At 47.8% G+C, this 25,280-nt stretch overlaps 1 protein-coding gene and 1 long non-coding RNA gene across 3 annotated transcripts in view; one reads left to right on the top strand and one right to left on the bottom strand.

The window, feature by feature from the left end:
• LOC146811827 (uncharacterized) overlaps window positions 1–17,681 on the bottom strand; it is a 188,233-nt gene extending 170,552 nt beyond the window's left edge. The window contains exons 1-5 of one of the 2 annotated variants that reach the window (XR_014966785.1): window positions 17,302–17,681; window positions 17,112–17,205; window positions 16,950–17,006; window positions 16,802–16,845; window positions 16,291–16,715 (exon numbers count right to left, since the gene is read on the bottom strand). The gene's annotated coding sequence lies outside the window, so the exon portion shown is untranslated. Of the gene's footprint in view, window positions 1–16,290; window positions 16,716–16,801; window positions 16,846–16,949; window positions 17,007–17,111; window positions 17,206–17,301 lie in introns of those variants that run through there. The other variant, XM_085618818.1, reaches the window with a different exon arrangement.
• Window positions 1–23,213, top strand: part of LOC146811826 (uncharacterized) — a 164,103-nt gene extending 140,890 nt beyond the window's left edge. Inside the window, exon 3 of the long non-coding RNA XR_014966787.1 lies at window positions 22,941–23,213. This is a non-coding gene — a long non-coding RNA (uncharacterized LOC146811826). The remainder of the gene's footprint in view (window positions 1–22,940) is intronic.
• Window positions 23,214–25,280: the final 2,067 nt, after the last annotated feature.

The raw sequence follows: 25,280 nt of genomic DNA, 5'->3' as shown, positions 1-25,280 counted from the left end.
TCTCTTCGATTGGTAGTTAAAACACTGCTGTAACTGTGGAGCAGGTCCCGCTCACATCTCTGGGTCCCGGTGCCACCGACCTGTTGCACAATGAATAACCAAGCCCTTGATTTGGAGGTATTCCCCCATAAAAAATAAACGAAGCAAAGGTTTAGGATTTCACTGCATGCGCCTTTCTGAAAAGTTGGTAAAAGCAGCTCAGTGGGTAAATGCGCCCACTGCAGAGATATGTTTAGTCTGAAGGTTGGAATAAAAGACAGCTGGGTAGAAGAGGCACTGGCAAATCCCGGCGCGCCCCACGACTCCTGTGTGCTCCAGGGCTCGCGGCTGATGTACGAGGCACCTACTTAGGCATGGGAGGTGTGTGGAAGGGGGGTGGGGGGTGCGAATGGGGGTAGAGAAGGAAACAAGTGCTGGAACTGACTAGCAAGCGGGGAGGGGAGGGGAGGCAGTGAAAGGACAGAGAGCCACTGAAAGCAAAGACAGGGAGGACTGGCGTGTGCAGGTAGGAAAGGCTCAGAGAGCTCGGATTTTTATTTTATCCTTTGCAGTTTTAGCAGCGCGGATTTGATCCCAGGGCATTAGAGCGCCTTCGATGACCTCCATATTACATTACACAAAGTCACATTATTATTTTTTAAGACACCTGGAGATTAAGTGATTTGCCCAGAATCACAGGCTGTCGAGGCCAAACGGGGACTCTGGACTGGTTTCCCAGTGCCGAAGCCAGGCAGCAGCTCGGCCCAAAGGCAACATTGGGCATAGAAGAGCGAAGTGCACGTGCTGTACTTTATGGAGAGGGTGGAGAGCAAAGGAAGGAATGAAAGACAGCCGGGTAGAAGAGGCAGTGGCAAATACCTGCGTGCACAGTCTGAGAGGACAGGCGGAGGAGACCAGAGCAGCAGCCGGACACGGGAGCACCGAGGGAGCCGAGAGCAGGGGGAGAGGACGCCATGAACACCACCGCCTTTCTCCGTGGCAAAGCAGAAATGCCTCAGAGAAACGCAGTGGCGTTTTCGGATTCGGGGGCGTGTTTCTTTTTCTCTCCTCTTGCCATTGGCTGGAGGAGAGAAAAACACGCCTAAAAAGGGGCGTGGCTAAAAAGTGGAAAGAACAGCACGGAACACGCCCCCGAATCTGAAAAAGACGGAGCCTATTTGGAGGGACAGCTCTCTCCTCCAATGGCAGGCCTCCGTTTAGGAAGCCAGCCAATGGAGGAGATGCAAAAAGAGAGGCGGGCTAAATAGCCACTCTAAGAAACATAAGATCTCCGGACTTCCGGTTCTGCCTTCGGCAGACCGGACGGTCCCTCGACCTAAAAAACAACCACACAAGCAGTGTAGGTCGTCTGGAATCGCAACAGTGTATATTTTGTTCTCCTATTTTGTAAGTTCAACTTATTGTGCTCAACTTTTAGTGGTACCACTGCTTAAGGAATCACACTGTATCCAAAATGTTCAACACAAGCTGAACAAGCATTGGCATAGCCAATAGGTCTCGCTTTTGGGACCTTATAAGTATTTAGTTATGCAACTGTTGCATAGTTAAACACTTATAAGGTCCCAAAAGCGAGACCTATTGGCTATGCCAATGCTTGTTACCATTACCAGGGTGATCAGATAGCTCCATGTCAGAGAACACCACGTTTGCATTTTACAGGTCATTGTATTCTGGGAGTTGTAGTTTGGGTTCATTTCAATTGGACCAACACAGCTGATGACAATATTATGTAAGGCAAAGTCCAGCAATGGAAAAGTGGTGTCACACTAGCGTTATACCACCTGGTCACAAGTCACCGTAACCGTAAAGCATAAGGTAACTCGATCTAAAAGCATGCACATGCTGTTGATTTTAAATCCAGGACTGGCAAGAGGTGTCTCACATGATATGGATACAATTAGAAGCAGCGTGAGAAGACACTCCGGGGGTGGTGGCAGGAATAGTGACTATATGTCAAGCATACCTAAGGTTTACCGGATGGCTGCAGTTTACCGACTAGTCCATGTTCTTGTTTTTTTTCTGTTTTGCGGTTTTACATAGCGTGCACTCGCCCTGAAGGTATTGAAGCGCTTTTACTTGAGCGCCACTTACGTTACACACGGACACATTAATTTTGGGAGGCACGGGGAGATTAATCGATTTGTCCAGAATACCAGGATTTTGAGCCGACGTCGGGGCTCAAACCTGGTTCCCCAGCTCCGATGTCAGCAGCTCTGGCCGTTAGGCCATATCCTCTCCAATTGGGGTCTTGGGCTTAAATTGTTTAACCAAATGCATTCTGGTGAATACAATTCGATAAATAGATCACTCCTTTAGAAGGAAATTCTGGGGCAGGATCAATGACCCCTTGGCATCATGCAGTCTACATGAACTGCGGGGCACAGAGGTTACATTCCCAGTTAGATAGCTGAATGGGTGTCGGAGATCTTGGGCTGATGTGCCAGTTGCAGATTCCCGTGCTAACCCACCTGCTCTGTATATGTATGATCCGCAGTTAGGATGCTCGGGCGGTTAGCACGGTTGCTGCGGAGTTCGTCTTCAGGAATTCATCTGCTTGCCTTGGGTAAGTGTAAAGCCCAAAGTCCAGGTGAGTCAATGAAGCTGCAGCTTCCAGCCCAGCGCGACCCCTTCCCCTGCTTGTCCCAGATGTGGATTGGGGGGGTTGCACTACGGCAGCCCCCCGGCGGCTTCCATATCGGCACAGCAGGGTGGACATGAGGTGGGCTGTTTTTCCATTCAGCGCTCCTGCGCCGAATGGGATGATGGGTGATGAGGGCTCACCTCTGTAATTGATGCTCTGTAGTGAGTAATGACATCCCTTTGCGAGGTGGGTGAGGGGGGTAAATGATAGCCAGGCTGGTGCTGGGGGGGGTTAAAGGTCACGGGGCCTGGGATTCTTCGTAGGGGGGGTTCTTTCTCTTGACTGCACATCCACAGAGGGGTTAGAGAAAAGGGGGAACAGAGATAATCTCGTGCACCTCCGAGGGATAAGTGTGTGTGGGTGAGGGGTGATGCGAGCTGGAAGGAATCAGAGTTTTTTTAGCAGAGTGTGGGAGCGATCTCAGACGTGGTCAATCACTCTAGCAGGTCAAATCAGATGAACAGGCAGGCACGTTGAAAGCAAAAAGCTCCATGGACCACATTATATTTATTTATTGCAAATTTATATAGCGCGAACTCTGTATTGGAGCGCTTTACATGAGCACCCCCGTGTAATGCCAGCTGCTGCAACAGGGGGAGGGACGGAGTCTGAGGAGAGAGAGCAGAGGAGGAAAGAGCAACAGAGAACCAGTCTGCCAAGTAGGTGCGAACGTTAGATTGTAAGGATGAAAGGGTTGGTTAGGTGTGGCCCAAAGAAGAATTAGAGGGTATGTTTCACTTGTGCGGCCGCTAAAGTGAAAGTAATCATTTCGCGGGCGCTTTGATGTTCGCAGTGGCCGCGCGGCTCACTGAGAACATCATAGCGCCCGCGAAATGTACACGCAGGCTGCCAAATGGTCGCGCGCCCGGTGCACATGCACTGTAGTTGGGGGCCTGAAAAGCACTCGTTTGCACTTCCAAATCCCCGTTTTCTATAGCTCTCGCCAGAGCAGCGCTAAAGCATTGGCTCAGGCAAGACCTAAAAATTAATGCTAATAATCACAGTTTGTTTATCTTACTTAAGTAATGAAAGTTCAAAGAGAAAAGAGAAAGTTTTTCATCCAAAAGCCTCAAATGTCAACCATCCAATCAAATTCAGTTCATCAGTGAGGAGTTGTGCATTAATATCCAAATCCAATTTGATTGATTTCTTTGTCAAATTTCATTCAGCCAAAATGACTTTATCATGGCTGAAGATTAAAACATACACAAACAACATATAATATGTATATATACATACAAGTTTACAACAATAACACATTTACCTGTACACATCCTCCTGAAAATAAGTGCACTTCAATACCGGGGCTGGTAGGCCAGTACTTTACTTTGTCAATGTTTCTTTTCTTTCTATTCTTTTTTTTTTTTTTTTTTTAAAACCTTTATTTCAAAATTCAGGACACAGCTATTCAGCCGACAGCCCGAAGGTTCGGCAGCATTACAAGTTAGATACAGTGATGTGTCCCCAATGCAGTTCAAAGAATAATGCAAAAGGTTCAATTTTAAATAACACAGAAAAAACTAACAACAAACCCCAGCAAGGCAAGAACATTGTGAGCCCATGGCGGAGGCCCCCAGGGGAGACCGGACCCCACTCGTCTACTAAGTACAAGACTGTGTACGGAGGAAGAAGGGGAACAGCAGAGGCCCAGAACAGTTACTAAAACCAAGCTGTGCTGGAAAGTAGGTCAGGGGGAAAGCTGTTCCTCGGGAGGTTCCAGGTCCGGGGCAAGACATATTCCCCCCCTGTATTGGTTCCACCGCCCCCAGATGGCATGCCACTTCCGGGGGCGACCTCTAGAGCAGTAGACCGTCTTCTCCCTAAACATGCTCCAATCCATGTTTTCCTTCCATGCGGTCAGTGTAGGGGGTCCCGAGGAGCCCCATAGCCGCGCGATATCCCTTTTTGCTACCATGTTACCCAGAGTCACCCATTGGGTCTGCGCCTCATCGAGGTCAGTGGGCCCCCAGACGTTCAGGAGGCAGCACCGCGCCTCCGGCTGTACCACAATGCCCGTCACCTCCCCCATAACTGCATGGACTCTCCTCCAGAACTCCACAATGACACCACATTCCCAAATGATGTGCAGGAAAGTGCCCACCATACCACATCCCCTTCTGCACAGGCCGTCCTCCGAGAATCCCATGCGGACCAGCCTTGGCCCCGTCACATACACCCGGTGCAGTATTTTAAGCTGCACCAGCCTCAGACGCGACGGGATCGCAACCTCCTTAGGCGAAGAAACCGCTGACTGCCAGTCCTCATTATCCAACTCAAGACCATCCCTGGTCCACTGTTCTCTCAGCCCCAATAGCAAGTCTGCCCGGACGTTTATCAACTTCTTATATATGAGCGAGATCGTGCTCTCGGGCATATGACCATCAAGGACTCGGTCCTCAAGGGGAGAGGACTCCGGCACCTTCTCACCCTCAACAAGGACTGATCGGAGGGCGTGACGCAGCTGGATATACCTGAAATACTCTGAGGGCCCTAGCTCAAACTCAGTCTGCAACTCCTCGAAAGACTTCACCCTCCCCTTATGCAGTACATCTCCCACCTTGGATATACCTATCAGATCCCACTTATCAAAGCCCTTCGTGTGCCAGAGTCTTCCCAATCTTTCCGATTCAAACAAAGGGGTAGCGAGGGTTAGCCTATCCTTCCAGCCCAACGAGTCAGTCGCCATCTTCCATACGCGCACCGCCACACCTGTGGGCCCCGTGAGGGACGAGTCTAGGGACCGCGAATACAACGCCCTGTAGTAGTTGCCGCCGCGCAGCAGCCACCTATCCATGGCATACCCAGGGCTGAGGGCAGGGCCATAAAACCCATGGTTGATCGCGCTCAGCTGCGTGGCCCAATAGTACCGTCGGATGTCTGGGAGCGCGATGCCCCCATCATACCATGGGAGCGTCAACTTTGAAATAGCTATTCGCGGCCGCCCATCCCACAGCAACGTCCTTTGGAGGCCTTCGACCTCCCGAAAGTATTTGGCCGGTACCCAGTCCAGGGTGTTCTGGAGAGCGTAGAGGAAGCGGGGAAGAGACATCATTTTAAACAGGGCCGCACGCCCAACGAGGGAGAGCGGCAGCCTCCGCCAACCTTCCACATCTCGCCTCAAGCGTGCCAAGGGGGGGAGCAGATTCCTCTCATAGCGCACAGCAGGATCCAAGGATATAAAAATCCCCAAATACACAAAACCCTGCTGGGCAACCTGTATCGAACATGTTCTAGGGATCGGTGGGACCTCGCCACTAAGAACGTACAAGTACGATTTGCCCCAATTAATCACAAGCCCCGAGTTCCTACCGAACGATGCGAGTACGTCACAGACCACTATAAGTGACTTCTTAGGTGAGGCAAGATACAGCAGGATATCATCGGCATAGAGCGAAATACGGTCCTCATGATCAGACGACCACCGAAGGCCCCGTATATCCGGGTGCCAACGTATCCACGCAGCCAACGGTTCAAGGGCGAGGGCGAACAACAGAGGCGACAGGGGGCAGCCCTGCCGGGTACCCCTACCAAGCTGAAACGGAGTAGATGCCCGTTCATTCACCACCACATTCGCTAGTGGCCCCTCGTACAGCAACCGAACCCAACTCACAAAACCGCGACCGAAACCAAACTTGGCCAGCACGGCCCATAAATATGCCCACTCCACCGTGTCAAAGGCCATCGTGGCATCAAGAGATGCCACAACAGCCGGTTCACGCAGCGTGCCCGCCCTGGCGATGACGCCATGAAGACGCCTAAGGTTCAATGCTGTATTTCGGTGCGGGATAAAGCCAGATTGATCCGGGTGGACCAAATCGCCTAGTACCCTAATCAAACGGGTAGCCAGGAGTTTGGCCAGAATTTTCGGCTCAGCGTTGAGGAGTGAAATGGGCCGATAGGAGGAGCAGCTATCTCGGGGTTTACCCTCTTTATGTATGACCACGATCGACGCCAGCCGCTGGTCCAACGGAAGGATCCCATCCCCCCGCGCCTCCAAAAACATGGCGCGCAGATGAGGGGCGACCCTATCCGGGAACAGTTTGTACAGGTCGATCGGCAGTCCATTCGGTCCAGAGGCCTTACCCGAGTTCAACGCGCGAATCGCCCCCGCCACCTCGTCAACCGTGATGTCACCATCCAAATCGTCCCTATCTACGTCAGAGAGGCAGGGCAACTCGATATCTCGGAGGAGATCAGACGAGTCCTCGAGCGGCCTGTCCGACACAGAGGAATAAACCCTATGAAAATATTCCGCGAAACACTTCACAATCCCCTCAGGTTCCACGATCGCCTCTCCCCCCTCTCCAATCAACTCTGGCACCACTCTATTGACCCGTTCTTTCCTGTCCAGCCACGCCAGGAGTTTCCCTGCCTTATCCCCAACGTCATACAGGCGGCCCTGTTGTTCCCTGCTGAGGGTCTTAGCGGCGTTCGTCACCAGGTCCCTATACTCCGCCTGCTTCAGGCAAAGCTCATGCAATGAGGACTCTGTAACCTCCTCCTCCATATCCCCTTCAAGGGCCGCAATCTCCTCCTCCACCTGCCGCACCTCGCCATCCCTCCGATTCTTGGCAGCCACCACAAGGGAAAGGGCTTCCCCCCGAAGCACGGTCTTAAAAGCTTCCCACAGCGACACCGCCGAGTCCACGGTTCCCCGATTGTCCTTAAAGTAATTATCTACCTTCTTTACCAGGGCGCTGCGCATCTTGGGGTCTCGGAAATACCATGGGTTGATGGGGGCCACCCTCCCTCCTCCCTCCCGACCTAGATCCAGCCGGATCCACACTGGCGAGTGATCAGAGATACCGCGTGCCATGTGCCTCGCCTCGGATATCAACGAGGCATGTGCGGCCAGAGTGAGCAGGTAGTCAATCCTGGAGAGGCTACCATGCGCCCCGGAGTGAAACGTGTATTGATTCCGTGTGGGGTGCCGGAGCCTCCAGCAATCTATCAGACCAAATGTATCCAGGAAGTCTGGAAGCCATTTCTGAGCCCCCCCTGTGTCCCTGGGCGGGTATCTATCCAACAGTCCGGAACCCACAGCGTTGAAGTCCCCTCCCACTACCAGCATTCCCCCCGGGAGAGTCAGCAAAGCCCTGCCCAGTTCAGCAAATGTGGAGGCCTGCAGGGCCGGCGGGACATAAACTGAAACCAAAACCAAAGTCCTTCCTTCCCACCGCCCCGCCACCGCCACAAACCTCCCCCTATCGTCAACAATGGTGGAGTCCACCTCAAAAGGCAGCGATGCTCTAACGAGGATGCCCACACCCCTGGACCCAGAAGAGAATCCAGAGTGTGCAATGAATTTATACCCCTTCCTATTCAGGGCATAGCACGTATTGCCTATGAGATGCGTCTCCTGCAGCAGGACAACGTCTGGCATTGAGCGTTTCAAAGATTGCAACACAATCCCCCTCTTGATGCGATCCCCCAAACCATTAACATTCCAGCTTATAACACTTAAGCCTCTACCCCCCATCCTCAAACGGAAAGAGGCCCACCCCACACCCGAGGCGCCACCATGGAACAGCCCTGAGGATAATCATCATGCCTTGCAGAAATAAACCCCCCAACAACAAACTCAAAATCCCAAAAACTCCCCCCACCCTGCACCCCTGCTGCAGCTTAAAAAGCCCCCCCAACTTGCAGTGTGCCTGTCGCCCTACAAAAACAAAAATCTACAAAAAGTACCCTAAGGGAGGAAAAGAGCACCCCTCGTCCTCCCGCAACCCTCCACAGTTACTGCACTCTGTTCAAATCTTCAAGTATGGTTAAATCAAGTCAGGTCGGCTTTGAGATATCAGCCCTGTCCATTCCGGCCACTGTCTCCATGCTCGGCTGTGTCGTCCCCGGTCCGTCGCCGGGGCAAAGCGTCCAGCCATTCGTCGGCCATAACAGGAGAGTCAAAAAAGAATGTCCGATCTTCATGCACCACCCGTAGTCTGGCGGGGAAAAGCATGGCATACTTCAGGTCCAGTTCCCGAAGTCTCCGCTTCACCCCCAGGAAGCTCTGCCTCTGTCTCTGCACATGCTGGGTGAAGTCCGGATAAAAATTCACCGACGCATTCTGGAAGGGGACTGGGCACGTCACCCTCGAAGCTTGCAGGATAGCGTCCCGATCTCGAAAGTGAAAGAGCCGGGCGACAATCGGCCGCGGCGGGGCACCCGCCTTGGGCCGCCCGCCCGGCACCCTATGGGCCCTTTCCACCGCAAAAAACTTTCCAAGGCCCTTAGGCTTAAGATGATTGAGGACCAAATCTTCCACAAGCAGGTCCATCGAAGCCTCATCCGAGGACTCCGGGACCCCGATGACGCGCACGTTATTGCGCCTGGACCGGCTCTCGAAGTCCTCCAGCCGGCGGGCGGCGAGGTCACTCTCGGCCCTCAGCTTCCGGACCTCGTTCTGCAAATCCGCGACATCATCAGCGAGGCCCGTGGTCTTGTGGTCCAGGTTCTTAACTCGTTCGTTTGTCTTGCCCAGGTCCGAGCGGATCAAATTGACATCCACCAGGATGGCATCCACCTTATGCGCCAGGGCCTCGAATTGCCTCCCCATCGAGGTCTGCATCCCGTCAAGCGCGCCCATGACATCCTGCAGGGATAGCTCCGGTGTCCCAGGCGAGTCCTCCTTCTGGGCATCCGGCGCCTGGCTCGGTCCACTCGGCGATGTTTTCAGTAGGGCGTAGCGGTCCATACTGTTGACTTGAGAATACGTTCCCCGCCTGGTGGACTTAGTCTTCAACCGATCCCCTTCTGCTTTGCCCGACATAATGGACTCCAGGCAGTCCAATGCAGTGAAGACCGCTCCCTCTCAGAGAGAGGAATAAGGAGTGAGCAGGTCCGCCTTGTGCTGCCAGAGTAGCCCGCCGAGCGTCCCTGGGGTTATAAAGCCACCCAGAGCTCTACAGTGTCCGGGCAGACAAAGGGAACGAAACCGAAAGTGAAAGAGCGAGGGCCTCCGTCCGACAGTTCACACCTCACCAGGCCGTTGTTGATCAACTAGGAGTCGGGCATCCTGCCAACTCTAGCCCCTGGCATCTCCGGGAGTTAGGCCGCAATCTTTCGCCCGTCGTAAGTCCGGTTCCCGATGGGCAATCCGACCGCGGATAGTATCAATCGCCTCCCTGACAACTCAGCAACACGGTGCCATGCATACCGTCAGGATTAGAGACAGGATAGTCGACGGAGGGCGCGAGGGTCTCGGGAGCTCTAAGCTCACGCGGCCATCTTGGTCAAGCGCTAGGCTCCTCCCCCCTTTTCTTTCCATTCTTAATCCTTTTTTAATGTTTGAGCCATCCTTGTGTCTTTAAAGTGTGTCTTCAAGTTACAGTAATTCAAAGCCAATAGTACCCTTTGTTTGTACCAATCATATTTTCCTGCTAAATGGGTGTATCTGTACCTGTTCTAAGTACACCTACTTGGTAGGAAGCACCATACCACTCTAATAAAATGCTATGTGATCGTTGATGCTTATTTAAATTGTAATATTTTATTGCAGACCTATAGCTGCCACTTTTTTTCTTTCTTTTCATGTTTGTGTCATGTGCTTGAAACAAATTGGACCAGTTTGTCATAGTCAGGCCTCCTGGCTAAGCCAGTGGTTTTTGCTTTGCTTGCACCCTCCGTCCTGCCTGCAGACCGCTCTGCTCTCTTTTGAAATTAGCTCCGCCTCTACAGTTCATCAGCCTTTTACAAGATTCCGAGAGTCTTTACAATGAAATTCACTTTTCACCATAGGCTACTCTTGAAATATTGTACACCCACACACATTGGTGCAGAGTGGTTTTTATTTGTAAGTAATATTATGACTTAAAACTTATAACCACCCAGGTAATTAATTAGCTCTCTTGGTCCTCTCACCAGCTGCATATGTTTTAAGGTTTTGGAAAAAGCACAAGGTGGTACTGAAAAAGGAATCTGTCATAAATCCTTGCTATTTTTTTCAACATTATTGTTCTGCCTATTTGCTCTAATAATCATTTTAGATTACTATGAGAGCTCTAAAATATTTGTGGAAGTGCATTATTCTTGTATTTGGTGTTGTGGGTTGGTATTCCAAAGGGCTGAAAACAGTGTGTTTTGGATGATTTTGCTATTGTCATTACCATTAGCATTGACAACGCCTATAGACATTAACATTGACAACATCTATAGCTCTTGGATTACCGAGACCTATTGGCTTTGCCAATGCTTGTTAACACAGCTCAGCACCGGCGGGACCTGGCCTGCTTAAAGCCCTACCTGTGGTCACAGCTCAGTGCTGATTTTGCGAATTTCCCACATGGGAGGCACCGGCTGGTTCCTGGTTGTGATCAACCATTGTAGCAAGTATCCTGACCAGGAGATAATCTCATCAGTGTCAGTCAAGGAAGTAATAATACAATTCGATAAGATGCACACATGGCATCCCTCATGAACGTCACGTGGACCATGGGTCCATGCTTCAAGGCCCTATATTTGCATATCATCCCATAGACTCAGTGGCCGACGTGGGCGGGATCGGCAGGGAGCGGCGTGCCCCTACTTCTTTAATTTCATAGAGTCTGTTCCCCTACTTTCTTATTTTAAACATTCCTCCAGGACGGCAGACATCGCCATGGCCGATAGTTAAGGCTCTGCTTTTGGGGACGGGCGGAACGAGCAGAGAAGGAAAAGGACTCTTTCTTTTTCTTTGTGCCCAGAGAAGACAAGGACAGTGCCCAATTCTTCTGCCACATGCAGCTGCCTCCCCCCTCTCTTTGTTCCCCCTCTTCCCTCTCTTTCTGTCTCGCTCCTCCTCCTTTAGTGAAAACCGGGATTTCAAGAAACAGGTATTACCTTCTCTTTCCTCCTTTCGTTTATTTGCTCCCCTGTGAAATAGATCCAAAAAAAAAAAAAACTTTTGCTGGAAACGTGGTCTTTTTCTGACATTTTTCAATTTCTAAGTGCAGCCTCGGGGTGGAAAGAAATAAAACATTCAAAATATGTAAAATAACTAACAAAGTAACTAACTAAAGTAAGACAGAGTGGGTGGCCAGATTGATTTATTCACACCTAAACACATTAGCGCCACTTTACAGAGTTTGCCAGTGAAGCGCTACTTTTGTTTTCTCGTCTCTTTGAACAACATTGTTTTCCCTGGGTGGGAAAGTGCACTATTCCTGGAGGTACTGAAATACCTGCTTACATTTCACATGCTTTACTTAATCTTGTCTAGTGCATAATTAGAATTGAGTCACATCCAGGTGTTTATAGTGGGTCAGTGTAGTGCAAGTTTCTCTCAGTGGGGCAGTATGGTGTTCAGTGGGGGAGAGGATGTGGCACTACCGTCAGAGCTGCCGAATTTGGAACTGGGGAACCAGGTTCAGCCTTCATGACCAGTCCACCAGACCACTCCCCCTGAGGGAGCACATTCCCATGCTAGACCTTAGAAGGCCCACAAGATCCTAAAAGCCCTGGTGTCTGTTAGCACCAGCAGGTGGACCCTAGTAGTGGCAAGTGTGGGTTAACCTTGAAGGCCTGTCCGCCACAATTCATTCTGAAGTTCACCTCCAGTCTTTAAGCAGCACACAGAGTGACAGTGATTCTGTCACTGAGGTCACAGGACCCTTGAGCAGGGTGGCTCTAGGGCAGTGAGACCGCACCAGGCGCTGACCAGCCGTGGTCTGCGCAGGTATCAGCGGTGGGGCAGAGGGGCCGAGTAAGGGGGATTTCGAGGGACAATGTCGAGGGAAAATTAAATAAATAATTAAGTTTCCCTCTGCATCGTCCCACAAAATATCCCCTTACTCTGCCCCACCTCCCCACTGCTGCTACCTGCACGAACCGCGGCTGGCACTGACTTCAGGTCGGGGCGTCGTGTTTGCAAGTATAATATGGTTTTAAAAGCACTTGCTGTCTCCTTCCTGACCTCCAACAATTTTCTGCAACAATAAAAATGTCATGATAACTCCAGTGATTAATGTTCTTAGTAGATAGAGATGGTGTTTTGTCTAGTGGACGTTTTGACTCATGGAAAGGAAGCGCTGAGGGTTAATGTGCCTGCTGCAAAGAGCATGTACCATGCAGATCACACAGTGCACATAATATAAATAGGCCAGTGGGTTATGCTTTTGTCTGAGAGACCCAATTGTTACTTGCAGTTAATGAGTTAAAATACTGACATTGAACAGTGAGCTATTAACAATCATGTAAGAGCTGCATGCAAACTGCAAGGTATAAATTAGAGCGTTATGGTTTTTCCCCAGTCTTTGATTATCCTAATGTTGCAAAAAAGGGTTCATTTGGGTAGAAATCAATTCTGATTATTAAAGAGAACCCCCAACCATGGTATTACGTTTTAAATTCTGAGTTTGGGTTTCTCCAGACCAATCACTATTAAACTATGCTGCCTACTAGTATGGTTGTCATGTAACTCCTACACCTTGTAGTCCTTCGTCTTATGTAACATTTCCTATACAGTGATTTTACACACGTATGATTGATTGTCTCTGTGTAATATGTGTGATGTAAAGTGCTCTGACACCCTATACTGGTATTAGTGGTGCTGTATATTTTCTGATACTTTATTATTTTGACAGTTTATGCTAACAGTCTTTGCAAAGATTTCTCCTTATTAGTACCAGTGGAACATACAACTGCAGCAGTGAGAAAGGTGACCAGTCAACCTTTGCAAAGGGCCCTCCACTTCACAGCAGCACAAATCACATTTTTTAGTAATTTTGATCCGTTGGAGCTATAAACAATTTATTAGTTAAAAACGTCAGATTATGCAGCAGATGATGTATTATGTGGCAAATATGGCCATAATTATGTGGAAAACATTTGCAAATTAGGATATTTTGCTGTTCATTTTTGAACTGCTCTTGTGGAAAAAAGGGAGGAGAAGTGCTGATGACAGAAACTCCATGGCTGTGAGACAAATGGCTTGCGATTCCACCTTTGAGGATATTTGGGACATTCTGTGATTGGAAACGTATCCCACTTTGTGAATGTATTTTGATGTCAATAACTCATATTAAACCTTAAATAAACATGTGTATCCATTGGTTAAATTAAATAACATAATAAGCTGTAACCGGTTGGTGAAATGGGAAACAAATACTAAAAATTGGGATATTTTGCTCTTTCTGCCACACCTCTGACTCCGCCCACTGATCCAATCCACGGGTTATTCCTGCCCTCTGATTCTCCGCCCACAGTTCCCCTACTTTTTTACCCCCACTTCGACCACTGAATAGACTTCCCCATTGCTCACTGTAGAGTAACACCATGGACATCATTTGGGGGTCGCCAGGGGTCGCAACTGTGACCTCTGGAGTGCCTCTGGCGACCCCTGGCACTGCCTATGTGACCCCTGGCCTCAAAGGTAGTAAAGGCAGTGCAAGGAGCAGAAATTAAACAGGGGTCGCAGAGCTTTATTTACTTTCTGTCACCTGCAAGGAATGTAACCATATAAAGCACATTCAGTGAAAACAGAACGCTGCCACACATACCATTTGTAACCTGGTGGCTCCTGTGGGAGGTGCCCCTAAGATTATTTTTCAACTTGTTCATAAAGGCATGAAAAAAACATAAACAAAACTAAAAGTAACAAACTCGGAAAAGGTATCTCCATTTCTCTAGATGCCCCTGGAGAGGAAGAGAAATATAGAAGACGAAAGCTGAAACAATGGAAGAGAGAACGAGTGCACGACAAAGAAATAAGTGAGAAGGTGTGTGTGCGCATGTGTATGAGAGAGAAAGAGAACCCAGAGCTTGGAGAGAGAGAGAGAGAGAAAACAGTTGTGATAGAGATTTGCATGGCAGAGGTGGGAGGCGAAGCGAAACAGACATGCAGGAAGGAGACAGGGAAACAAAAGGAGACACAAGTAAGAGGTGAGATTTGAAGGCGGCCAGTGAGATAAGTGTAAAAAAAATCAGGATGGTGAGAGACAGCTCATAGTGAGCGAGGATGACAGAAAAGAAAGAGAGCTATGATAAAGAGGCAGACTAGAAAGAGACAACTAAGAGAGTTTGAAAGGATAGAGGGGACAAACTAGACTGATAAGAGAGAGAGGGGAAACGTTTTAGAGAGAGGCAATAAAGAGGTAGAGAGGCTGAAATAGAGTCAAAGCGAGATAGACAGGTGAGAGACAAAGAGAAGCAGACAGATTATAAACAGACAGCTGCAAAAGGGAAGTGGGGAGGAAGGGCAGATACAAGATAAAGAGATACAGAAAGAGGTGAGAGTAAAGAGAGAGATAGGTGATAACTTTAGTTGTGAGAGCAGAGAAGACATGTCAGAGATGATAAAGAGACAGACAGTTGGGAAGCAAATGGCTAATGGGGTAGGCAGGTGAAAAGGGGATAGATGCGAGAGGGAGGCAGGTGAAACAGAGTCATATGCTATAGAAGAGGGAGAGTACACAAAGGACAACCTGGAGAAACAGGAGACAAGATGGCAGTAGAGAGGAAGAGAGGGTGCTATGAGAGATGAAGCGAGAGAGAGAGGACAATGACAGAACAGGAAAAGAGAGATGTGAAGCATTGCAGAGAAGTATACAATATAAAAAATTAACATGGGAGGGAGAGATTTGAACTGAGAGAAGGGTAGAGATAAAAGAGAACGACGGTGGCAAGGAAACCAGTCATTTTCTCTAGCAAATAAATATGGCAAAGTATGATGGTTGTACGGCACCTTAACATGATGATGGACAGTAGAGCAATAGTGACGAAGCATTCAACAGCTGTGCTTGGAACTTTCGGGCTTTTTTATTTTATTAAAAAAATAGTCATTGAACTTATTTCATGCTTGTGACTTTTGGTGACCACTTCCTAGGATACCATCAGGTCAAATGATGTCACTTCCTGTGATGTCATTGGGGACAAAGGTCGTGTGAAGGAACTTCCACTACCCCTGGCATTTTGGTGAATTGACGTCCATGAATCACACCCAGGAGACCCCAGGGGAACACTGAGGTGGAAAGATTTATAAGAAACCTTAAAAAGGTCTCTGAGTTTGAAAAAGACAATATCGCTGGGCAATAATCATGTTTCTATGTGAATACTGAACCACCGCCCATATATCCACCAATAATGCCCCTGCTTCTAAAAAGCTCCACCTATAACCACTCTTCGTGGACCCTTCATCGACGACTCATGGGTCTATTCAGAGGCAATGCAGAACCACTGGTGAAAGGATGCCTGCCCCAAATATCAGAATTCAGGGGATTGTGCCCTTCTCTGTGATGCTTCCCTGGATTGAAATTCAAGGCACGGTCAAACCCCTACCATGGACTGCCTGGTCGACAAAAGGCACAGTTATCTCCTTCAGAAACCATTGTTCACCAGGAACATATCTTTTTTCAAAGAAGCTAAAAGACATTCAGACGAATTTGACAAGTTTCTCTGAGAGGTGAGGCCTTTGAGGAAGGTGGTACCTTTGAGGAAAAGACAGAAGAAATGCCACCCCTCGACAGCACAATTGAATTTGAGGAGCCCCACAGTGATGTTATGGAGAATGCCACACATAAAACATTACCAAAACTGGGTTTGGCCTCAGATCAGTAAGGCCAAGCCTCCTCTAAACCAAATAACATCAAAAATGCCAATACTGATAATTATTTTACTCACCATTAATTACGAGATAGCACATTGAACAAAACAACATGAACCATAGACCTCTTTTTCCGTCTGATTAATCAATGAATTTCTTTTATTTATTTTAGACAATCCATTACCAATCGTTTTTTATTATTCAAAAACCTGTACACAACACTACTACTACGTCCTACTTACATAGAGTAATCTGACACTCTTTTCACACCCAAATCACTCTCATCAAACATATCCAAACATACTCATTCACTGACACCATCATCCATAAGCTCAATCATACATCCTCTCTCATCTGAAATACATTGTTTACAATCGCAAACATTTTTTTTTTACAATCGCTGCAAAATTTAGTCTATACAAGCCATAGACATATGCTAGACAAAGTATCCACTGAATCTAACAATTCGATTAATTTACAATTCTTCTGGCCCACAAAGAATAGGTCTACGTGTTTCAAACCCCCTCCAATCCCGGGGTTCTCATCAGGACCTGTAGGCTAAAAATAGAGAACTTTTTTAGTGAAAATAAATGCCCAACAACCTCTTTATGCATACTAAGCCTCTGTTCACGATTTTGGCTTACTTCTGTCAAAAACTAGATCAGCCAATCAAGAGTAAGGAACCAATCTATAAGAGGAGACAATAATCAGAAGAGGGGGAACCAAAATCAATACCAATTCATAGTCAAATTATCAAACGAAAATGAATCAACACATTCACATCTCGCTTACTTAGTGAGTTATCTGGCTTTTTTTTCTGATTTAATGATGTGTCCAGTGCTCCAGTTCCTAAAGAGACCGAAAATACCTTTGTATTATTACCCCATTCAAAACCCAGTTTGGGACGTTTTTTTAAAAAAAGGAAGAAATGCATGAAAATGACAACTGACTCACTTGAACGCATCATGGGTGTGCTCTCCGTTCAAGTCTCATAGTTTGTATGTGAGGCCGTTTTTGTATGGAGGACGTTCGTTTTTCATTTCACCAGCTGTAAAAATGAAATAGACTTCAACTTAAACTTATTTGTATACACAAAAAATTAGCGCTGTCTTTACCCTCTCAGTGCGCGTATGTACTAACATACCTTGTCTCCATGTCCAATGAAGTTTGAATTCCACTCGATCTCATTTTGCGGTCTCGTGCTGTGATTACCTCAGGCTATGATTACATTGCTCAATGCATATACTTAACGCAACGCATTTCCTGATCTCATGTATTCATGGGAAATGTAGTCATGTCGCTTAGTTTGTTTTGAGGACCGTTGTTTAAAAAAACGGAGGACGTTAATTACTCATTTAAGCAGCTGTGAGAACAAATTAAATAAAACTAAAACTAATTTGTATACTCAAAAAATTAATATACTCAAAAAGTAGCGCTTTCTTTTCCTTCTCATTGCGCTTCTGTATTGCCACGCCTTGTCTCTATCTTCGACAGATTTTGAATACGCTCAATCTCATTTGGCAGTATCGTATTGAGATTCTATTACAGGACCGGTGGCTTCGTATTATGCTTCTCTTTCTATTTATTGCTACTCACAGCAGCCAATGAAAACTTTTGTTATGTAAAAAACAACAACATTTTCCATGATGCATATACCACATCACTTCCTGCAGGGCCCCATAAGAGCCAGTAACACCGGAACCAGTCCTCTTTCTTTGCTGCTCACGCAGACAGTTAAGTTGAAAGCTCCGTTTGTGCATGGCTTGTACTATGATGTTGTCATGTTGACTGTATTGCAATGTTACTGGGATGTTAGGATCGCGCTGCGATAGCTTGGCGAGTACGCCCTGGTGTTTCTAACCTTCGGGTTGTGTGATCAGATCAGCGCGTGGTGGCGCTTGGTGATCCCCGCTGTGTGCGGCAGTCTTGGCGGACGATTGTGCTTGTGGCGCTGGTAACGCGGCGCTCGGCCGCTTCGTTCCTCCGATCAGCGCGTATGCGCTTCAGCTTGAATTAGCACACGGTACCGCCCCGCCTCCGGTGGGTCTGAATTTATGTTTGATGTGGCGCTGAGGCTCCCCTGATATGCCTATGACGCAGGGAGCCTGCTAGTTAGTTAGTTTTACTTTCGATCGTGTTCCCACGTGCGTAGCCCAATTTGGTTGTTTTTGGTAGGATTTGGGCTACGCACGTCGAAACTACCCGAATACTTTCAGTTTTATGCATTTTAGGCTGTTTTTCGTTGGAAGAGCACTGCTGACGCCTGGCTGGCTGCAAAAACGACCTGGGCCTGGAGGGAGCACACCTCCTTGGATCTAATTTTGCTCTTTGGCTCCACTACGCCCTGAGGGCTGTAATAATTAATCTACAGCTGTTGCTGAGGAGCTAGGTACCGGTGCTCTGTGCTGTGGGTTGGCTCCCGCCCTTTGGATTATCCCTCCTGCTATTGCCTTATGAGCATATATCGCTACAAGTGTGGTTCCACGATGGATACGTGGGTGCATTATGAGGAGGATGACACCTTGTATGAAGAGGAGGTAGGAGGACCTGCCATCGAGGATAATATTGTTGAGGCCCTGGACGCTTCTGTTCAGGAGTCGGTCAGCAAGGCCCTAGAAAAGGCAGTTCCTGGAACTGTGCAGCAGGCTTTGGCGACGGCTTTAAAACCAATAACCAAGCAGTTGGAGAAATTCGCGAAAAAGCATGGCTTTCCGAAGCAGACTGAGGGGACGTCAGAGGACTCCCGGGCTCACTCTTGGCCGCACTCAGGTTCTTATGAGGCACTTCCGCGCCCAGTTCGAGAACGTGTAAGGGTTCAGGACACTGACACTGAGTCTACTTCCGCATCTTCAGACACCTCGGAGGACTCCCCTCCTAAAAAGAAGTCTCGGAAGTCTAAGCATGTAGAGCCTTCCCCGCCGGCGCCCACGCCCTTTACGTTCAACCCCTCGGATATTGTCCACGCCAGATCCTCGGACTGGTTACCTGCCCCCGAGGTGGCTGCGTATTTACATGAGAACTTGCGCAAGGGGTTTGATAAAGAGGTGCGCAACAGGCTGCGATCCGAATGCCTAAGGCCGGACCTCTCGGACAAGGTAGCGGAGACGCCGGACATTGACCCCAGCATGCTTACAGTCCTGAAAAAGTTCGCCAAAGACCCCAAGAAAGGGATAGATCGCGCTTGGCGTGGTTGCCAAGATAAGCTCCTGGACGTGGTCGGGCCCCTAGCAAAAATTTTGGAAATGACCCTGGAGGCACAGGAATCGGGGAGCACGATTGATTCCCACGTACTGGCAGGCTGGACCCAGTGGGCTATCTGCCTGCTCGGGAATGCCAACTGCGCGATCTCAACGGAGTGCAGGAAATCAATATTGATGCGCATGGACTCTAATCTTACTGAGTTGGCTGCGGCGGAACCTGGGCCACTGGCGGACGGCAACCTCTTTGGTGACCGGTTCGTCAAAGACGTTGCAAAGTACGTGGGCACGTTCACGACCCTGGACAAGGCTCAGGCCGGGATCAAGCGCGTTTTCCACGCCGGTGTTTTCAATAGGGCCAGACGAGGGCGGGGACGCTCGTTTGGCCGTCAGCACTCCCAAGGTCCCCAGCGAGGAGATTTCGGGCGCGGCAGAGGTGATTGGGACTACACCCGTGGTGGCACCTTCTACCCCACCAGACAGCGCTTCAACAAGCGGCGGTTTAACAAGGGATCCTATCGTGGAGGATTCCAGGCCGCCGAGTCCTCAGGTGAGCGCTCCAGATTTACTTCCTCTTCCCTTGGGGGGGCGTATTCGGTATTTCTATCACAATTGGGCTCAGATCTCACAAGACGCTTGGGTACTACAGACAGTTCAGGGGTTCCACCTAGAGTTTTTTCAGACTCCCCGTCAGGTACAGCGTCCCAGGCAGCTTTCTTTTTCCCAACTCGAGTGCGATTTTATAGATTCAGAAATAGACGGATTGCTGCAGAAACGCGCGATAGCTCCTTGCAAAGAGGGCCCTCGCGGTTTCTGCAGCAATATTTTTCTGGTGCAGAAGAAAGGAGGTGGTTACAGGTTGGTACTCAATTTGAAGGATTTCAATCACTTTCTGACTTACAAGCATTTCAATATGGAGGGCATCCATCTGTTGGCAGATCTTCTGAAGCAGGGGGACTGGTTGGTCCGTCTGGACCTGAAGGACGCTTATCTGTCCGTTCCCATATATCGTCCCCACCGCAGATTCCTTCAATTTCAATGGCGGAACCGGTGGTACGAGTATTTGGTCCTTCCTTTTGGACTTTCCTCAGCACCGTGGTGCTTCACCAAGGTACTGAAACCGGTCGTGGCCTACCTCAGAGAGCAAGGGGTTCGCATGATTGTCTACTTAGACGACATGCTCATTATGGCGCAATCTCCGGAGTTAGTAGCTCAATACTTGCGCATGACCATTCATATTTTGCAGAATCTGGGGTTCGTGATCAACGAACCGAAATCGGTCCTGTCTCCCACACAGAAGATAGATTTTCTGGGGTTCGTCATAAATTCTCAGACGGCCCAGCTCAGCCTTCCAAACGCCAAACTTCGGGATATCAAGAAGGAACTGCGCTTGTTCCTGACCAAACAGATGGTCTCGCTCAGGGGGATTGCCCGGATAGTGGGCCTCCTTGCGTCGTCCATTCAGGCGATATTTCCAGGGCCCCTGCACTACAGGGCCCTTCAACGACTAAAGATCCAACACTTACAGAAGGGCCTTTCTTACACGGATGTGGTCCCTCTTTCCCAGGAAGTGAGGGAGGAGATGCAATGGTGGTTGGCCCACGTCGAGGCATGGAACGGCAGAGCAATCTTTGGCTCTTTACCAGAGGTGGTCATAGAATCCGACGCCAGCCGTTGGGGTTGGGGAGCGCGTTGCGGAAATATTTCCACAGGGGGACGGTGGTCCCTAGAGGAGTTAGATCTTCACATAAATTGTCTAGAGCTCCTCGCAGGATCATTTGCGATCCGGACATTGGCTCCCAGGCAGATCTCATGTTGCATCCTTCTTCGGATGGACAACATATCGGCAGTCCGGTATATCAACAAATTGGGGGGCACGAGGTCCTCAATGTTGGTGGAGATAGCGAAAGCCTTTTGGCACTATTGCCTGAACAACCAGATATCTGTGATAGCGGAGTACATTCCGGGTCAATCCAATGTGGTGGCGGATTGGAACTCTCGCCACCTCAGGGACTACAGCGACTGGCAACTTTGCCCACGAGTGGTTCAGTGGTTACAGGAAGTTTGGAGTCTTTGCGAGATCGACCTCTTTGCCTCCCGGCTGAACTGTCAGATGACGCAGTTTTTCAGCTGGAGGCCGGACCCTCTGGCGCTGGCGACAGATGCCTTTGCGCAGGAGTGGACTCAGAAGTTGAATTATGCGTTTCCACCATTCATCCTCATTCCCCGAGTGTTCACTCAGGTGATGCGCCAGAGAGCAGAAGTGATATTGGTGACTCCCTTGTGGAAGTCGCAGCCTTGGTTCCCGTTGCTGATGGAGGCGAGTTGCGACTTCCCCAGGAGGATCCCATGGTCCTCGACGATGCTCCAGGGCCCTCAGGGGGAGAGACCCCCGATGGTTCTATCGGGGCACCTGTCCCTGATGGCCTGGAGACTTTCAGGCAGCGTTGGCAAATGCCAGGATTTTCGGACCAAGCTGCGAGCTTTATCAATCAAGCGTGGGCCCCCTCTACCAGGAAGCGATATTCTTCAGCCTGGGGAGGCTGGGTTCGTTGGTGCATGGGACAGCATGTGGATCCCGTGGGGGCAGTATTACCCTATATTGTAAATTTTCTATCGGAAAAAGCGTCGGAAGGTTTAGCGTATCGCTCGGTTAATAACTTCCGCTCCGCCATATCGGCGGGCCACTCTCAGATCGAGGGCAAGCCTGTCGGAATGCATCCAGTGGTATGTAAACTCCTAAAAGGCATTAGAGTAGCCAATCCACCCAAACCAAAGTATTCCTCTTTGTGGGATGTCTCGCTGGTGTTGTCGCTCTTCAATAACTGGCCAGACAACGATAGGTTGTCCAGGAAACAGTTGTCGGCCAAGCTGGCCATGTTACTTTGCCTAGCGGCTTGCAGACGTTCTTCGGATGTTAAGGCTCTCGATATTACAGGTAGAGTATTTACTCCAGAGGGTGTTTCGTTTTCTATCACTTCTAGAACTAAGACAATGTCACGTAGTGTGGATTATCATGCTTTTCCAGACAATGCTAAACTTTGTGTGGTTCAGTGCCTCAAGGCTTATGAAGAATGTACCAGGTCTACCAGGCCTGAGGGGGTGGCACAATTATTGATTGCTTTACAGAAACCGTACAAACCAGTGACAGCAGCTACCATAGCCAGATGGCTCAAAGATGTCATGCAAGAGGCAGGTGTAGATACTCAGGTCTTTGGTGCACATTCTGTCAGAGGCGCTATGGCCTCCAAGACTTTTATGTTGGGTTCTACTGTACAGGATATTATGCATTCTGCAGACTGGTCGTCTGAATCAACGTTTAAACAGTTTTATTACAAACCGGTGGGTGATATATCCTCTATTGTTTTTAATCAGCGTTAAACTAGCATAATACGAAGCCTCCGGTCCTGTAATAGAATAAAAAATTAGCTAGCATTCGCGCCAAGAATTTTCAATTCTATTAAGGACACGGAGGCGAGGATTATCCCACCCGGTTAAATTACTGTACTGTAATTTTTGCCCACCCGTTGTGTATTTACACTGATTATACAGAAGTTACGGGTTGTTTTATCTCTATTCTTTCCAGGATCTGACAAGAAAATGGATTAATCCAGTGTGCAGAGTGACGTTCCCAGCTGGTCTGTTTTTCTTCCACGTTGGAAGCTGTTGTTGAACTTTAATACTTATTGGACTTGTTGTTCGGAGCAAAGAAAGAGGACTGGTTCCGGTGTTACTGGCTCTTATGGGGCCCTGCAGGAAGTGATGTGGTATATGCATCATGGGAAATGTTGTTGTTTTTTACATAACAAAAGTTTTCATTGGCTGCTGTGAGTAGCAATAAATAGAAAGAGAATCATAATCCTCGCCTCCGTGTCCTTAATAGAATTGAAAATTCTTGGCGCGAATGCTAGCTAATTTTTTATTCCCTCTGGTTGTGATTACGTTGCCCAGCGCGTATACTTCACGCCATGCATGTCCTGATTTCTCGTGTTTCATGGGAAATGTAGTTTCTAAAAAAAGTTGTCGTTTCTTTCAATGTGGTCGCCTAAATGAAACAACCTGCATTAATGCTGTTATTTCTTTTGATGAAAAGCGAAATCGTCTAAGAAAAATCGATGTATTGAACCAGAACTTATATGATGTGTCAATGTTTTCAGGATCAGTATACTAATCATGCCTTCTTTACTGTCAAAACGAATCAAACTTTATTGAGTAGTTAATGTAAGCCAGAATAGCATCCCTGCTTCTTGAATTCAGATGTTATGACAGATAAACTCTGCAAGCTCCTATCCTATATAGATTCAGAAATTCGGTTTATCCCAGTTTATAGATCTCTGATAGTTCATTTAGCTCATTTATCGCTGTGTTGAATTTCACTATAAGCATTGCTTCTCTCCTGGATAATTTTAACTCTAGATCGCCACCTCTCTCATCTTGTTCCACTTTCGAAATTACTGTCCATTTCAAATCTTTTACGGAATGGTTGTTCAATTTCAAATGATTGACTAATGGCGCAGTTTGGATGTTCTTATTGATTCTTGATTTATGCTGAGATACTCTTATTCGGATCTCTTGATTAGTTTTTCCAATATAAAGCAAATTACATGGGCAACGTATCCCATAGATCACATTTTTGCTTTTACAGTTGGTGAACGACTCGTGTTTCCAATGAATCGAATTGTGTGTAAACAACACACCCTCGTCTGTGGAAGTACAACAGATGCAGGTTCCACATTTATGATGGCCAGATACTGGCGGAAGGCCTACAAAGTCCCTTACAGAAATCTGTTTTGTTGGTGGCATTGCTGCTCGTACTATTGATTAGCAATGCTGCGATCTTTTTTAAAAGCAAAAAGCGGATTGATGTTTAGGGAATGGTCTAAGTTTTTTACCAAATGCCAATTTTGATTGATGACTTTCTTCAAAGCTTTAGAATTTGGACAGAAGGTGGAGACACAAACAATTATTTCTTCTTCTTTTCAAGAAGGACTTCTCGAGGCGTCCACCATGCCCTTTTCATGGCCCTTTTTAACAGTTTTTTTGGGTAGCCTCTTAGTTTTAAATTATCTAGCAGTTTCGTTGCGTGGAGCATATATTCATCTTTGTAGAAACAATTTCTTCTCACTCTGAGAAATTGCCCATAGGGCAAATTTCCTCTTAGATTCCTAGGATGGTTGCTTGAAAAATGTAATGCTTTATTTCGGTCGGTTGATTTTTTGAATAATGTAGTCACCAGACCTTCCTCAGCTGGATATACCTCGACGTCTAAAAAAGCCATCTTTGTTCTTGAATGATTCATACTGAATTTTATGTCTTCAGTTCTGTTATTCAACCATTGATGGAACTCAAAAAGGTTTTCTTCATTACCTGTCCATATCATGAATATTTCGTCAATATACCGAGTCCAATTTCCAATGAATTGAAAAAATGGGTTATCGTTATAGACGAACTTCTCGTATTTTGCCATGAATAAAACCGCTAGCTCTGGGGCGAAAGGACACCCCATTGCTACTCCTTTCACTTGGTAATAGAAGTCTTCATTGAAGTTGAAGTAGTTTTTCTTTAGCGCAAAACTTGCTAGCTCCATAATAAACTCTGTAGGAACTCTTGTTGGTCTTGCTCTACTTTCTAAATAAGAAAGAATTACTGCCAGTCCATCATCCTGAGGTATCTGTGTATATAAAGATACCACATCTAAAGTCACTAGATAGTGTGTATCTTTTTCAAATTGCACTGGGGCTATTTTGTTAATAAAATCAGTTGTATCTTGAAAGAAGGATGGAACTTCAGACATGAAAGGTTTTAAAAAATAGTCCACAAATTTTGAGATTGGCTCCATAAGTGACTCACACCCTGATACGATGGGTCTCCCTGGTGGTGAAGTTTCATTTTTATGTATTTTTGGAAGGACATAAAATAGAGGAGT

This window comes from Triturus cristatus, chromosome 7 (genome assembly GCF_964204655.1).
Source record: "Triturus cristatus chromosome 7, aTriCri1.1, whole genome shotgun sequence".
Lineage (NCBI taxonomy): Eukaryota > Metazoa > Chordata > Amphibia > Caudata > Salamandridae > Triturus > Triturus cristatus.
The sequence above is the reverse complement of the archived record's forward strand: the minus strand, read 5'-3'. Positions and strand labels throughout refer to the sequence as shown.